This window comes from Thalassophryne amazonica, chromosome 4 (assembly GCF_902500255.1).
Source record: "Thalassophryne amazonica chromosome 4, fThaAma1.1, whole genome shotgun sequence".
Classification (NCBI taxonomy): Eukaryota; Metazoa; Chordata; class Actinopteri; order Batrachoidiformes; family Batrachoididae; genus Thalassophryne; species Thalassophryne amazonica.
Genome location: NC_047106.1, coordinates 58,298,036 through 58,314,460, shown reverse-complemented (window position 1 = coordinate 58,314,460; position 16,425 = coordinate 58,298,036). Strand labels below are relative to the sequence as shown.

Sequence of the window (16,425 nt, the reverse complement as noted above, 5' to 3'; positions counted from 1 at the left end):
TCGATCGCCGCTCGGAGTGCGGCGCGCTCTCAGCCGCTGTGGGCGGTCTTTAAACCAGCTGTAACACTCCTTAATCTGTGTGATCCCCATAAAATCGTCCCTGAAAGCCATCTGAATTTTCCGAATGGTGTCCACCTGGAGGTCTCTCACAGTTTCTGGAAAAATTTGATGCAGCATAGCTCCAAATCATTCAGACATTTTACTCACAATAAAAATCCGACGAGGGGGGTGGACCACTGCTCACACAAAGCCTGCTCACAGGTGAATGACGCAACCGACATGCGTGAAAAACTCATGCATGCGCACAAAGGTTCAAGCTTGGCTGATGCAATCACACATGATTCAAATCCATATGGTTTTTGCAAAAAATAAAAAGGTCGGATAGTTTTTTAACAGACCTCGTACATTCAAACATTTTGAAGTACATAACAATCATAATTGTTTGTTTCATCATGACATTAAATTATTTTCATAATTGCACATTGCTTAATACAGTTCAGGTTTTATGATCTGTGATTGCTTGCCTCTACTGGTGGTTGGCTCTCACTGCGGTATTGTATCACTTCCTGTTCCGGAGCACAGCGGTGTTTTTCTGTATCTGTTAGCTGTTTAATCTGCGCAGTTAGATTGATCTAGTTATCTAGATTACGATTTGTTTCCCAGTGTAATCTTTACGTGCCTTAACTAAAGCACTCCTTCTGCTGAATCACCTCTAAATTATTTACACATTATTCACTTTGCGTGTTTTTAGGAATCTGCTAGCTTAGCATAGCTACTAGCTCTTAGCCGATTTAGCATGGCGGCTTCTCCTGTCTCTCCCGCACTTTTCTGCTCTGGGTGTGAAATGTTTAGTTATTCCTCGGCCTCCTTTAGCAGTAACGGTACTTGTAATAAGTGTAGCTTATTCGTAGCTTTGGAGGCCAGGCTGGGCGAATTGGAGACTCGGCTCCGCACCGTGGAAAATTCTACAGCTAGCCAGGCCCCTGTAGTCGGTGCAGACCAAGGTAGCTTAGCCGCCGTTAGTTCCCCCCTGGCAGATCCAGAGCAGCCGGGAAAGCAGGCTGACTGGGTGACTGTGAGGAGGAAGCGTAGCCCTAAACAGAAGCCCCGTGTACACCGCCAACCCGTTCATATCTCTAACCGTTTTTCCCCACTCGACGACACACCCGCCGAGGATCAAACTCTGGTTATTGGCGACTCTGTTTTGCGAAATGTGAAGTTAGCGACACCAGCAACCATAGTCAATTGTCTTCCGGGGGCCAGAGCAGGCGACATTGAAGGAAATTTGAAACTGCTGGCTAAGGCTAAGCGTAAATTTGGTAAGATTGTAATTCACGTCGGCAGTAATGACACCCGGTTACGCCAATCGGAGGTCACTAAAATTAACATTAAATCGGTGTGTAACTTTGCAAAAACAATGTCGGACTCTGTAGTTTTCTCTGGGCCCCTCCCCAGTCAGACCGGGAGTGACATGTTTAGCCGCATGTTCTCCTTGAATTGCTGGCTGTCTGAGTGGTGTCCAAAAAATGAGGTGGGCTTCATAGATAATTGGCAAAGCTTCTGGGGAAAACCTGGTCTTGTTAGGAGAGACGGCATCCATCCCACTTTGGATGGAGCAGCTCTCATTTCTAGAAATCTGGCCAATTTTCTTAAATCCTCCAAACCGTGACTATCCAGGGTTGGGACCAGGAAGCAGAGTTGTAGTCTTACACACCTCTCTGCAGCTTCTCTCCCCCTGCCATCCCCTCATTACCCCATCCCCGTAGAGACGGTGCCTGCTCCCAGACTACCAATAACCAGCAAAAATCTATTTAAGCATAAAAATTCAAAAAGAAAAAATATAGCACCTTCAACTGCACCACAGACTAAAACAGTTAAATGTGGTCTATTAAACATTAGGTCTCTCTCTTCTAAGTCCCTGTTGGTAAATGATATAATAATTGATCAACATATTGATTTATTCTGCCTTACAGAAACCTGGTTACAGCAGGATGAATATGTTAGTTTAAATGAGTCAACACCCCCGAGTCACACTAACTGTCAGAATGCTCGTAGCACGGGCCGGGGCAGAGGATTAGCAGCAATCTTCCATTCCAGCTTATTAATTAATCAAAAACCCAGACAGAGCTTTAATTCATTTGAAAGCTTGACTCTTAGTCTTGTCCATCCAAATTGGAAGTCCCAAAAACCAGTTTTATTTATTATCTATCGTCCACCTGGTCGTTACTGTGAGTTTCTCTGTGAATTTTCAGACCTTTTGTCTGACTTAGTGCTTAGCTCAGATAAGATAATTATAGTGGGCGATTTTAACATCCACACAGATGCTGAGAATGACAGCCTCAACACTGCATTTAATCTATTATTAGACTCTATTGGCTTTGCTCAAAAAGTAAATGAGTCCACCCACCACTTTAATCATATCTTAGATCTTGTTCTGACTTATGGTATGGAAATAGAAGACTTAACAGTATTCCCTGAAAACTCCCTTCTGTCTGATCATTTCTTAATAACATTTACATTTACTCTGATGGACTACCCAGCAGTGGGGAATAAGTTTCATTACACTAGAAGTCTTTCAGAAAGCGCTGTAACTAGGTTTAAGGATATGATTCCTTCTTTATGTTCTCTAATGCCATATACCAACACAGTGCAGAGTAGCTACCTAAACTCTGTAAGTGAGATAGAGTATCTCGTCAATAGTTTTACATCCTCATTGAAGACAACTTTGGATGCTGTAGCTCCTCTAAAAAAGAGAGCTTTAAATCAGAAGTGCCTGACTCCGTGGTATAACTCACAAACTCGTAGCTTAAAGCAGATAACCCGTAAGTTGGAGAGGAAATGGCGTCTCACTAATTTAGAAGATCTTCACTTAGCCTGGAAAAAGAGTCTGTTGCTCTATAAAAAAGCCCTCCGTAAAGCTAGGACATCTTTCTACTCATCACTAATTGAAGAAAATAAGAACAACCCCAGGTTTCTTTTCAGCACTGTAGCCAGGCTGACAGAGTCAGAGCTCTATTGAGCTGAGTATTCCATTAACTTTAACTAGTAATGACTTCATGACTTTCTTTGCTAACAATTTTAACTATTAGAGAAAAAATTACTCATAACCATCCCAAAGACGTATCGTTATCTTTGGCTGCTTTCAGTGATGCCGGTATTTGGTTAGACTCTTTCTCTCCGATTGTTCTGAGTTATTTTCATTAGTTACTTCATCCATACCATCAACATGTTTATTAGACCCCATTCCTACCAGGCTGCTCAAGGAAGCCCTACCATTATTTAATGCTTCGATCTTAAATATGATCAATCTATCTTTGTTAGTTGGCTATGTACCACAGGCTTTTAAGGTGGCAGTAATTAAACCATTACTTAAAAAGCCATCACTTGACCCAGCTATCTTAGCTAATTATAGGCCAATCTCCAACCTTCCTTTTCTCTCAAAAATTCTTGAAAGGGTAGTTGTAAAACAGCTAACTGATCATCTGCAGAGGAATGGTCTATTTGAAGAGTTTCAGTCAGGTTTTAGAATTCATCATAGTACAGAAACAGCATTAGTGAAGGTTACAAATGATCTTCTTATGGCCTCGGACAGTGGACTCATCTCTGTGCTTGTTCTGTTAGACCTCAGTGCTGCTTTTGATACTGTTGACCATAAAATTTTATTACAGAGATTAGAACATGCCATAGGTATTAAAGGCACTGCGCTGCGGTGGTTTGAATCATATTTGTCTAATAGATTACAATTTGTTCATGTAAATGGGGAATCTTCTTCACAGACTAAAGTTAATTATGGAGTTCCACAAGGTTCTGTGCTAGGACCAATTTTATTCACTTTATACATGCTTCCCTTAGGCAGTATTATTAGACGGTATTGCTTAAATTTTCATTGTTACGCAGATGATACCCAGCTTTATCTATCCATGAAGCCAGAGGACACACACCAATTAGCTAAACTGCAGGATTGTCTTACAGACATAAAGACATGGATGACCTCTAATTTCCTGCTTTTAAACTCAGATAAAACTGAAGTTATTGTACTTGGCCCCACAAATCTTAGAAACATGATGTCTAACCAGATCCTTACTCTGGATGGCATTACCCTGACCTCTAGTAATACTGTGAGAAATCTTGGAGTCATTTTGATCAGGATATGTCATTCAAAGCGCATATTAAACAAATATGTAGGACTGCTTTTTTGCATTCACGCAATATCTCTAAAATCAGAAAGGTCTTGTCTCAGAGTGATGCTGAAAAACTAATTCATGCATTTATTTCCTCTAGGCTGGACTATTGTAATTCATTATTATCAGGTTGTCCTAAAAGTTCCCTAAAAAGCCTTCAGTTAATTCAAAATGCTGCAGCTAGAGTACTGACGGGGACTAGGAGAGAGCATATCTCACCCATATTGGCCTCTCTTCATTGGCTTCCTGTTAATTCTAGAATAGAATTTAAAATTCTTCTTCTTACTTATAAGGTTTTGAATAATCAGGTCCCATCTTATCTTAGGGACCTCGTAGTACCATATCACCCCAATAGAGCGCTTCGCTCTCAGACTGCAGGCTTACTTGTAGTTCCTAGGGTTTGTAAGAGTAGAATGGGAGGCAGAGCCTTCAGCTTTCAGGCTCCTCTCCTGTGGAACCAGCTCCCAATTCAGATCAGGGACACAGACACCCTCTCTACTTTTAAGATTAGGCTTAAAACTTTCCTTTTTGCTAAAGCTTATAGTTAGGGCTGGATCAGGTGACCCTGAACCATCACTTAGTTATGCTGCTATAGACGTAGACTGCTGGGGGGTTCCCATGATGCACTTTCTTTCTCTTTTTGCTCTGTATGCACCACTCTGCATTTAATCATTAGTGATCGATCTCTGCTCCCCTCCACAGCATGTCTTTTTCCTGGTTCTCTCCCTCAGCCCCAACCAGTCCCAGCAGAAGACTGCCCCTCCCTGAGCCTGCTTCTGCTGGAGGTTTCTTCCTGTTAAAAGGGAGTTTTTCCTTCCCACTGTAGCCAAGTGCTTGCTCACAGGGGGTCGTTTTGACCGTTGGGGTTTTACATAATTATTGTATGGCCTTGCCTTACAATATAAAGCGCCTTGGGGCAACTGTTTGTTGTGATTTGGCGCTATATAAAAAAATTGATTGATTGATTGTTAATTTTTGTCCATTTATAAGTAGGACTGGGGAGAGCTTTTTTTTTTTCTTTCCCTTTTTGTGACAACCCGTCACAGCTCTTATAGGACTGCTTCATACCTAGCAAAGGGGTCAACCCTTTGCTAGTACTCAAGATAAGTTTCTGTCCACTCCTTGTTCAGAGTTGCTCTCAGACACTTCCTGAATTAATTTTAGGCTACGATTCCTTGCCAGGAATTTTTAGGCTAAGTTAGGAGCTCTCTGAGAGGACTATGAAATGCTTCGTGGAAACGGGCCCTGTTCTCTTGCAAAAATATCAACATGGCCAAACACCTCAGTCCAGCGACCTTATAAGCTCTTCCCATGTCTTTCAGCTACACAGGCCAAGCCCCCAAGAGACATGAATATATCAGTGATGAGACAGAAGATATTTTTTCCTCAGCATGACAAAATAGTGCCTTGTTTTGCAGGAGACTGTCTTCCTCTTTCAGCTGCTCCCATAAGGAGTTGCCACTTCATCCATTTCTTTCTCACTCTGTCATCTACATTTTCTTCAGTTACATCAACCATCTGCATGTCCTCCATTGCTCCACCTGTTGCATCGTTCTTGTGATATACCCCTCAACCCTCGCCTGTACGTGTCCAGACCGCCATTTTACCTGAGCTGTACCTTGAATATGTTCACTCCTCGTCCCATACAGCATTGTCACTCCCCATGACAAGTGCAGTATCTTCAAATTCTGCCACCTCCAGCACCCCCTCATGTCTTTTTTTTTTTATGCCCAAGACGTCATCCATCCTGCATTCCAGCTTTGTGAGTACTCATTCAAAGACAGTGTGAATGTCACCAGGGAACAGCACTGACATCTCAATTTTCTGAATTTGAATCAAACAGGTGTCACTCTAATGGAGCTGTGCATTTTAAAGTGGTTATGTGATACACTACCTACACTAGTTGGTCCTCTGTGATATGCACAAACATTAACTGGATTAATTAGTCCAGATGCATTGCTGCATCCTTCTGAGAGGTACAGCAGTGTCATTTTCTAAATTTCTGGGGATAGCTCCTTGGATCCCTTGAATGGAATATTGATGATTTCATCTGATTTCATACCGCTCCATTATTGACTTTATATTCCCGTCACACAACAGGCCGAATGAGCCCAAATGCCGTCTGAATGAAAATTCTACCTCCATTCGGACAAAGTCGAGGTGCAATCGAAAACCTCAGACAGCATTCTGAGTACACTTCAGTCAGGCACAGTCGTGCGGCCAACCCGAATGTAGAGCACATGCTCTCTACATTCGGGGTGCATTTGGGGTGGAAAAATATCGAACGGCACTCGAGGTGGCCTCCAACTGCATTCTGAGTTCTAAATATTTTCACAGCAAAACAGCATTTGGAACAGTCTGATTGTGCTCAGTAGACATTTGCCATTGTCAGGCACATCAAATCCTGCAGGCATGCCCTGGACAGCACCACCAGTCCATCCCGTTCGGGGTGCGCAAAGGATATATTGTAATGTGCAACGCCTGTGGCACACATCCATTGCGCAATCATACCGAAAACGATGTGTGTTGCTGTGAGTCAAAGCATCTCAGAGCCGTGGGGCAGCATGCATATCTGGACGGGGTGTTACATCAAAAATAATTATTACAGATCAGTCCCTCTCATGGGTTAACTAATGTATCTGTAATAGTATGGTCATCACAGCTACAAGACCACATGCAGATATGCTGCCTCGCACAGTGAGTCAGTGCGTTTCAGTGGCCCATCTTATGCATTTCAGTCCATCTTATGAGTTAGAAGATGTATCTATCATATTATGTTATCATGGCTGTAACACTGCTTTCAGACGCACTACACTGAGTCAGTGCATCACAGAGCAGCGCGTGCATCTGAACAGCCTGTCACAGCTGTAATGTGCATTATGTGACAGTCCATCTTATAAGTTAGAAGATGTAGCTGTAATATTACAACCCCAATTCCAGTGAAATTGGGACATTACGTAAAATGTCAATAAAACAGAATACAATGATTTGGAAATCCTCTTCAACCTATATTCAATTCAATACACCACAAAGACAAGATATTTAATGTTCAAACTGATAAACTTTGTTTTTGTGCAAATATTTGCTCATTTTGAAATGGATGCCTGCAGCACGTTTCAAAAAAGTTGGGACAGGGGTATGTTTACCACTGTGTTACATCACCTTTCCTTCTAACAACACTGAAAAAGCATTTGGGAACTGAGGACACTAATTGTTGAAGCTTTGTAGGTGGAATTCTTTCCCATTCTTGCTTGATGTACGACGTCGTATTTTGCGCTTCATAATGTGCCACGCCACACATTTTCAATGGGCGACAGGTCTAGACTGCAGGCAGGTAAGTCTAGTACCCGCACTCTTATTTTACTACGAAGCCACGCTGTTGTAACACGTTCAGAATGTTGTAACACGTTCAGACAATGCATCATCAATGTGATGATGCATTGTCTTGCTGAAATAAGCAGGGACGTCCCTGAAAAAGACATTGCTTGGATGGCAGCATGTGTTGCTCCAAAACTTGGATGTACCTTTCAACATTGATGGTGCCATCACAGATGTGTAAGTTGCCCATGCCATGGGCACTAACACACCCCCATGCCATCACAGATGCTGGCTGTTGAACTTTGTGCTGGTAACAATCTGGATGGTCTTTTTCCTCTTTTGTCTGGAGGACACGTCATCCTTGATTTCCAAAAACAATTTGAAATGTGGACTCATCAGACCACAGCACACTTTTCCACTTTGCATCTGTCCGTTTCAAATGAGCTCAGGCCCATAGAAGGTGGTGGCATTTCTGGATGTTGTTGATGTATGGCTTTCGCTTTGCATGGTAGAGTTTTAACTTGCACTTGCAGATGTAGCGATGAACTGTGTTAACTAACAATGGTTTTCTGAAGTGTTCCTGAGCCCACGCGGTAAGATCCTTTACACAATGTCGGTTTTTAATGCAGTGACACCTGAATGATTGAAGGTCACGGGCATTCAATGTTGTTTTCCGGCCTTGTTGCTTACATGTAGAAAGTTCTCCAGATTCTCTGAATCTTCTGATTACATTATGGACTGTAGATGATGGAATCCCTAAATTCCTTGCAATTGAACATTGAGACACATTGTTCTTAAACTGTTGGGACTATTTTTTTCACACAGTTGTTCAGAAAGTGGTGATCCTCTCCCCATCTTTGCTTGTGAATGGCTGAGCCTTTTGGGGATGCTCCTTTTATACCCAGTCATGACACTCGCCTCTTTCCAATTAACATATTCTGAGTTCACTTTAACTGAACACCGAGGTCGTCAGGGCCTTCCACAGCTGTGCAGTGGAGAGTGTCCTGTCCTGCTGCCTCCCTGTGTGGTATGGTGGCTGCACGGTGGCAGAGAAGAAAAACGCTGCAGCGAGTGGTGAAGGACAGAGGACCATCAGATGCAGCTTACCACCCATTGGGGACATCTACATCCTCCAAGACTCCACCCACCCTGCGCACAGTCTGTTCACACCCCTTCCCTCTGGAAGGAGGCTGTGCAGCATCCAGGCAAAAACGTCCAGACTGAAAAACAGCTTCTACCCGAATGGTGTCAGACTGAACAGTTCAACTTCCACCATCAAACTGTGAACATTGCACTACATGCACATTGTCACCTTCTTAATACTCTAACGCTGCTGCTGCTGACCCTGTGCCTTGTATATATATTCCATGGCCACAGGGGTGCGCATATTGTACATTGCAAAATTTATATTGCAAAAGTTTATACAATAGGTTAGGTTAAAAAAATGTCCCAGTTAACTACACCAAGACCTGGAGAAACTGCATTTCGTTCTGCCTGTAAGGGTCGAGTGACAATAAAAGTGAGTCTGAGTCTGATATTCACCTGTGGAATGTTCCAAACAGGTGTTCTTTGAGCATTCATCAACTTTCACAGTCTTTTGTTGCTCCTGTCCCAGCTTTTTTGAAACGTGTTGCAGGCATCCATTTCAAAATGAGCAAATATTTGCACAAAAACAAAGTTTATCAGTTTGAATATTAAATATTTTGTCTCTGTGGTGTATTCAATTGAATATAGGTTAAAGAGGATTTGCAAATCATTGTTTTCTGTTTTTATTTACATTTCACACAACGTCCCAACTTTATTGGAATTGGAGTTGTATGTTATCATGGCTGTAACACCCCATTCAGACACGCTGTGAGTCAGGGCATCACAGAGCCGCGGGGCAGCGCACATCTGAACGGTCTATCATAGCTGTAATACACATCATATGACAGTTACAAAATCTAACTCATATGATGGAATAACATTGCAACTGCATTACTGAGTCATTACAGTATGAATAGAATAAATAAGCATTTTTGGAATGGCTCCAGATGCAGCTTCCACTGTTCGGCGCACAGCCAGACTGCAGACTGTGATAAAATCCATGTGATCCTGGGAGCAGTGTCAGATGGAGACAACAGCCAAATACTGAGGGTGAATGTGATATCCACTACGACATAATCCATTTGACGTGGCATCCAGCAGCGCAGTGCCCGGCATCCAGCCGGACAGCATGACGCTCTTTGGAAATGGGTTCCAGATTGGATAAATCTGAAAACGCCAGATTTGCATCTTTGTGCGGACAAGCAATATGGAACTTTTCTGAAACAATGATGTCATAGCCCCACCTCTCTAACCTCAGCCACTCAGAATCAATGACATGCTGTTTTTATTAACAGGGTATGTTTTTCTGTCTTGGTGCATCCATAATGAGATTTATGTTCATCTAAAGCAGAATGTTGAAGAGACGAAGAATGGCTGTGGTGAATGCTGGTGTGAATAAAGGGACCATTGTGACACGGATAAAATAATTGCAGAAAAAGCTTTCAGCTTTTAAAATAAGTTATTTTTTTCTTGTTGTTGGCGGGACAAAGCGGTGGCTTCCTCCGGCTCAAGCTGAGAAATACACCCGGAGTAGGCAAACACACTGTGTTTATGCACAAGAAATTTCCATGATAAGGAATTAAAGCATTTACAGACATCCTCTTCCAAAACAAGGGCGTCTTATGTGGTTAACAGTTTTCGGCAGGTTGTGATGATGAATCTGGCTGAAAGGATGTGACAGGTCAGATTAAAAGCCTCCATATTTACTCTGCGCCGTTTTGTCAAGTCTTAGCTTCTGCTGCTATGTTGATTAGCTCCTCACACCGGTTATGCGCATGCGTCACGGCTTCTTCTCCATTTTTTGTGGAAACATTATAGAACCACATACAGGTCTGGCATATGTACTACAGTGTTTTCAGATGGTTTCAGCGATTTCATGTGGAGAGAGATACTTGTTGAAACATGCCATTTCTGGAACATTTTTGGAAAACAACAAAGAAAAAGATCATGTGGGGAAAGTTCTGTTTCAGGGACAAGGCCATAGATATGTCACAGTCTAAAATGAGTTGATTAAGGTGTAAATATTTGCTTATAGCAGGAGAATTTTGGACATAGAATTGTGAGACTTTGGGGATGCTTAATGACTCTCCAAATATATGTAAATGTTACAGTAAGGTAAAAATAATTCTACACAGTTTTGCTCAGTGCTTTACATTTTTTGATGTTGTGCATGTAAATTCACAGGAACAATGTGAAGGTTGTTGGCTTTAGTAGTTGAAACTGAAGTCAGGTATTGGTTTTGTGTAACCAAGTTGGGAGAGAAAACATGATTTCCTGAAAGTTCTTCACCTTTATTAAAAATCCCATTCTGATGGTTGTGTATCTATGTTGGAACATTATGGCAGCTGTTGCTCTCTGTGATGTAATACATCACATGACTCCCGCTGTGTGACGCCGCTAACAGGTCTGGGCCCCACTGTACTTGGAGTCAGTGGAATGGCCCGTTTTTTTGTTTTTTTTTAAATGGCGTACTTTGCTGCCTGACTCGAATTTCCTGTTTATGGTTTAGACGACAGCAGTAAAAGGTAAAGGTGAGCAAAGTAGTTTACAAAGAGAGAAGGAACGAAAAAAATGAGAGGAAGACTTAAACTCCAAGGACAGCGCTGTTTTACTATCTAAACATCTGTCAGTAAGGTGAGCCTGACTCTCAAAAACAGCCAGATAATGTTATTATCAGCACTTTCATGGTTAATGTGGTGTTCAGAACTGGAAGCATTTTGTGAGTTTACTTGAATAAAACACCTTCAGTTGACAGCTTTTAAATTATGTTCATATTCGTTTTGAATTGTGTCCTCCATCTGTCACTTTACTGGTTACATTATTGTTGTTAAACACCAGGTTGATTTTGTGTAATTACAATATTTAGATAAATTTAATTCACAATATTAACAAAAAAAATGTAAAAAAAAAAAAAAAAAAATTACCTCAATTCACAGCATTAACAAAATTTTGAAAAAAGGGTGAAAAATGATCTCAGTTCACTGTATGACCAATTTTTTTAAAGGTATAAACTTGTCAGTTCATATTAACATTTTTAAAAAGTTGTAAACATGTCAGTTCACAGTATTAAACAATTTTTAAAAAGGTGCCAACTTATCTCAGCAGTAACTCCTGTGAAGAGCTTATGGAGTGATGAGGTCTCTGGACAGAGGTTTTGTGGCCACAGCAGATGGTCACCCCACTGAGTCGGGTCTGCTTGAGGTTTCTTCCTATCAATCAATCAATTTTTTTTATATATAGCGCCAAATCACAACAAACAGTTGCCCCAAGGCGCTTTATATTGTAAGGCAAGGCCATACAATAATTATGTAAAACCCCAACGGTCAAAACGACCCCCTGTGAGCAAGCACTTTGCTACAGTGGGAAGGAAAAACTCCCTTTTAACAGGAAGAAACCTCCAGCAGAACCAGGCTCAGGGAGGGGCAGTCTTCTGCTGGGACTGGTTGGGGCTGAGGGAGAAAACCGGGAAAAAGACATGCTGTGGAGGGGAGCAGAGATCGATCACTAATGATTAAATGCAGAGTGGTGCATACAGAGTAAAAAGAGAAAGAAACAGTGCATCATGGGAACCCCCCAGCAGTCTACGTCTATAGCAACATAACTAAGGGATGGTTCAGGGTCACCTGATCCAGCCCTAACTATAAGCTTTAGCAAAAAGGAAAGTTTTAAGCCTAATCTTAAAAGTAGAGAGGGTGTCTGTCTCCCTGATCTGAATTGGGAGCTGGTTCCACAGGAGAGGAGCCTGAAAGCTGAAGGCTCTGCCTCCCATTCTACTCTTACAAACCCTAGGAACTACAAGTAAGCCTGCAGTCTGAGAGCGAAGCACTCTAATGGGGTGATATGGTACTACGAGGTCCCTAAGATGCCTGCAGTCTGAGAGCGAAGCGCTCTAATGGGGTGATATGGTACTACGAGGTCCCTAAGATAAGATGGGACCTGATTATTCAAAACCTTATAAGTAAGAAGAAGAATTTTAAATTCTATTCTAGAATTAACAGGAAGCCAATGAAGAGAGGCCAATATGGGTGAGATATGCTCTCTCCTGCTAGTCCCCGTCAGTACTCTAGCTGCAGCATTTTGAATTAACTGAAGGCTTTTTAGGGAACTTTTAGGACAACCTGATAATAATGAATTACAATAGTCCAGCCTAGAGGAAATAAATGCATGAATTAGTTTTTCAGCATCACTCTGAGACAAGACCTTTCTGATTTTAGAGATATTGCGTAAATGCAAAAAAGCAGTCCTACATATGTTTAATATGCGCTTTGAATGACATATCCTGATCAAAAATGACTCCAAGATTTCTCACAGTATTACTAGAGGTCAGGGTAATGCCATCCAGAGTAAGGATCTGGTTAGACACCATGTTTCTAAGATTTGTGGGGCCAAGTACAATAACTTCAGTTTTATCTGAGTTTAAAAGCAGGAAATTAGAGGTGATCCATGTCTTTATGTCTGTAAGACAATCCTGCAGTTTAGCTAATTGGTGTGTGTCCTCTGGCTTCATGGATAGATAAAGCTGGGTATCATCTGCGTAACAATGAAAATTTTAAGCAATACAGTCTAATAATACTGCTTAAGGGAAGCATGTATAAAGTGAATAAAATTGGTCCTAGCACAGAACCTTGTGAAACTCCATAATTAACTTTAGTCTGTGAAGAAGATTCCCCATTTACATGAACAAACTGTAATCTATTAGACAAATATGATTCGAACCACCGCAGCGCAGTGCCTTTAATACCTATAACCAAAGGTTTTTCTTTAACACTGTTGCTAATGTGTTTTGCTGATGGTGTGGGTAAGGTCTTGACCTTGGTTGTGTGTCACGCCTTGTGATAACTACACGTATGTGATAATGTTGGGATTTGGTGCAACATCAATAACTTGAACTCAAGGTACATGTCTTTCGGGTCCTGGTGCTTTCTGTTGTGCTGTATAGCTGTGAGATTTGGTTCTTGTTGTACCGCTGAAGTGATTTCGTGTTAAGTGGATGGTTACTTAAGCCTCCTTCACACCGGTCCTGCGTAGAGTTGCATTGTGCTGCATATCTACTACACGGAATGGCTGTGTTTGTTGGGGTGGGCTTGGAAAACATGCTTAATTTTTTTGCGTCCATTTCACGACCCTTTTTGCATCCCTCAGCTTATTGCCATGTAGTGCTGCATAAGCTCGGCGTAGTTGGTACAAAGCATTACGCAACTCTATGTTGGCCCAGTATGAAAGGCGCTTTAGGGAGACACATAACGACTATCACTTGCATTGTGTGGACATGTTAGCTCAGAGTTTGGGCATGTGGCATGTTTTTTCTGGGTGTGATCCAAAAAACAGATGCCACAATGTTGAGGACTTCAGCAACTGGAAAAGGCCAAGGGGATACCCACATTGCACCTGGCTGTGGCAGATAGATGGCTCCTTTGAAGAGATGGAGATGGACCGGTTTGTTTCTTTGGATAGAGGGGAGGTGATGGTCTTGTGGTTAAGCATTGGGTTTGAGACCACAGTTCAAATCCCAGCCTGACTCGAAAATCACTAAGGGCTCTTGGGCAAGGTCCTTAATCCCCTAGTTGCTCCCGGGGTGTAGTGGGCACTTTGCATGACAGCAGCCTGGCATTGGGGTGAATGTGAGGCATTGATGTGTAAAGCGCTTTGAGCGTCTGATGCAGATGGAAAAGCGCTATATAAATACAGTCCATTTACCATTTGGTTGTGATCTCGGGCTCGAGGTGGTTCCATAGTGTGGTGGAACCAATTCATGCACTTTGCCCTGACATTCTTCTTGCATGACTGTGATAGACTAACTACCTGTCTCTCACCAAATTTGCTCTGGGATTGGTAGTGGTGCTTAGATAACTCCCTCTTTATTATTTTCCCAACTTTTTCAATTTGTCCATCTAGAATTAAATTCTTCAAAGCGCCCTTAATCTTGACAATGTCAAAATGAGCCTTTTTCACTGTGACATAAAACCCCTGCTATCAGTTTTGGTTTTGTTCATGACTTAACGTATGTATATATGTATGAATGGAATCAGGCAGTGAGTGAGCAGCCAGTCTAATCCGTCTGCAGTCTGTGGTAGATCCAACAACTTGCCATAGGAGATAAAAGATTCAGCTGTTGAAGATAAAAGCAAAAAAAAAAAGGAAAAATGCCCCCCCCCCCCCCCCCCAAAAAAAACCTTGAGTTACAGAAAGAATATGAAGCATGTTTTGACAAGAGTGAAAAGTAAGGTAAGAAGATACACAGAATTTGTGGAGAAAAGAAAATTGAATTCAAAAGTGTCATTTTCAGACATTCAAGCTCGTTGAATGTGATGACCTACAGTATTTCAGATTGACAGCCCAGCAGAAAGATTGATATCTTGATATATTGTCTTTGCTTGGTCACAGATGATTGAACACCCTGTCAGTGTAAATGACCCATAAAAATACCTTCAAAGCGGGTTTGTTACTGTGTCTGTGAAACTATCAGGATGGGAACCACGCAGAACAGTTGCAAAAGCTACTTTTCAGGGCTATACTGTATCTTTATCATCTTTAAATTTCCACCCATCAGCTGCCATATGATTCAGCAGACACACACGCAGACCTCACGCTAACACACTGAGAGTCACAGCTGCTGTTTAACTGATAGTCGCCCGAGCCGTATGTGTACCAACTTTAACTGGTTAACACCAGCTCCTACGCAGGGAAACTATGTGAAGACAAATACATGTTGTTACTGCTGTCAGTATTCAGGCATTTAAATGATTTCAGTCATTGGTGAGGCATGTATTTAATTTTTCTTCTTAGAGATTTATAATGTTCCTGAATGTGTATCGTGTGGACGGGTGCATTTGAGTATCTGTGCTTGTGGCATTAACACAGATAAGGGCAGGTCTGGTTTTTAGTAAACTATTAAGTTTCCAAAGGAGACTATTAATAAATTCATCAATTTGATGAAGAAATATGGGGCAGAAACAAGTAACAGTAACAGACCAGAAAAAGAAGCTAGTGCCCACCTGGAAATGCTAATAACAAGATGTTAGCTGGAAGAACAGTGAAGTATTTAAGCCAGAACAATGACCACCTGAACCAGCTGTTATCACAATAAAAATAAAACGTGCACAAATAATGACAGACAGTTGCTTTAAATCACATGTCAAACTCAAGGCCCGCGGGCCAGATGTGGCCCGCCACGTCATTTTATCTGGCCCGCAAGTACTTAATTGGTCGTAAAAAACAGGTTGTCTTAAAATAGGTCCGTTGCTTTAAATCGTGTTTTGACCATAAACTACATTTCCCACAATACATGGCGATTATGTTACCTGCAAAGTGACGGCCAGAAGCCCTCTGGTGACAGCATCCCGCCACTACATCGCAGTGTCCACAAGTGAGATTCATCAGATTGAGAAATAGCCACAAATTATCCCCAAATGTCCAGGAAGCGAAAGATTGATGCAGATGGAAGGCAGTTTCATGAAAGATGGGAAGGCGAATATATGTTTGTGCTTCAGGGAGGAAAAACCGGTATGTCTTGTGTGTTGAGGTGGTGTCGGTCATCAAAGAGTACAATCTTGTGTTTGAGACCAAACACGGAGCTAAGTATGCTGAAGTTAGCCTTCAAGAAAAACAACAAATTGCAAAAGAATTAAAAGGCAAACTGCGATCGCAACAGAATGTGTTCACAAAAGCCACCACCAAAAATGATGTGGCAGTGAAAACTAGCTTTACTGTGGCTGAAGAAATCGCTTGCGCTTCAAAGTCTTTTTCAGAGGGTGCCTTTTTGAAGCAGTGCATGCTGAAGATGTGTGAGCAGGTGTGCCCCGGCCAGACTGACTTTTAAAAATGTCAGTTTGTCAAGAAA

At 41.9% G+C, this 16,425-nt stretch overlaps 1 protein-coding gene and 1 long non-coding RNA gene across 3 annotated transcripts in view; both read left to right on the top strand.

Moving 5' to 3' along the window:
- The window catches only part of rap1gap2a (RAP1 GTPase activating protein 2a), a 291,908-nt gene that overhangs the window by 194,208 nt on the left and 81,275 nt on the right, over positions 1-16,425 (top strand). The window lies entirely within an intron of this gene.
- Positions 13,776-14,275, top strand: LOC117508262. Its single transcript, XR_004560033.1, has 2 exons — positions 13,776-13,877; positions 13,914-14,275. It is a non-coding gene; the product is annotated as an uncharacterized LOC117508262 (long non-coding RNA).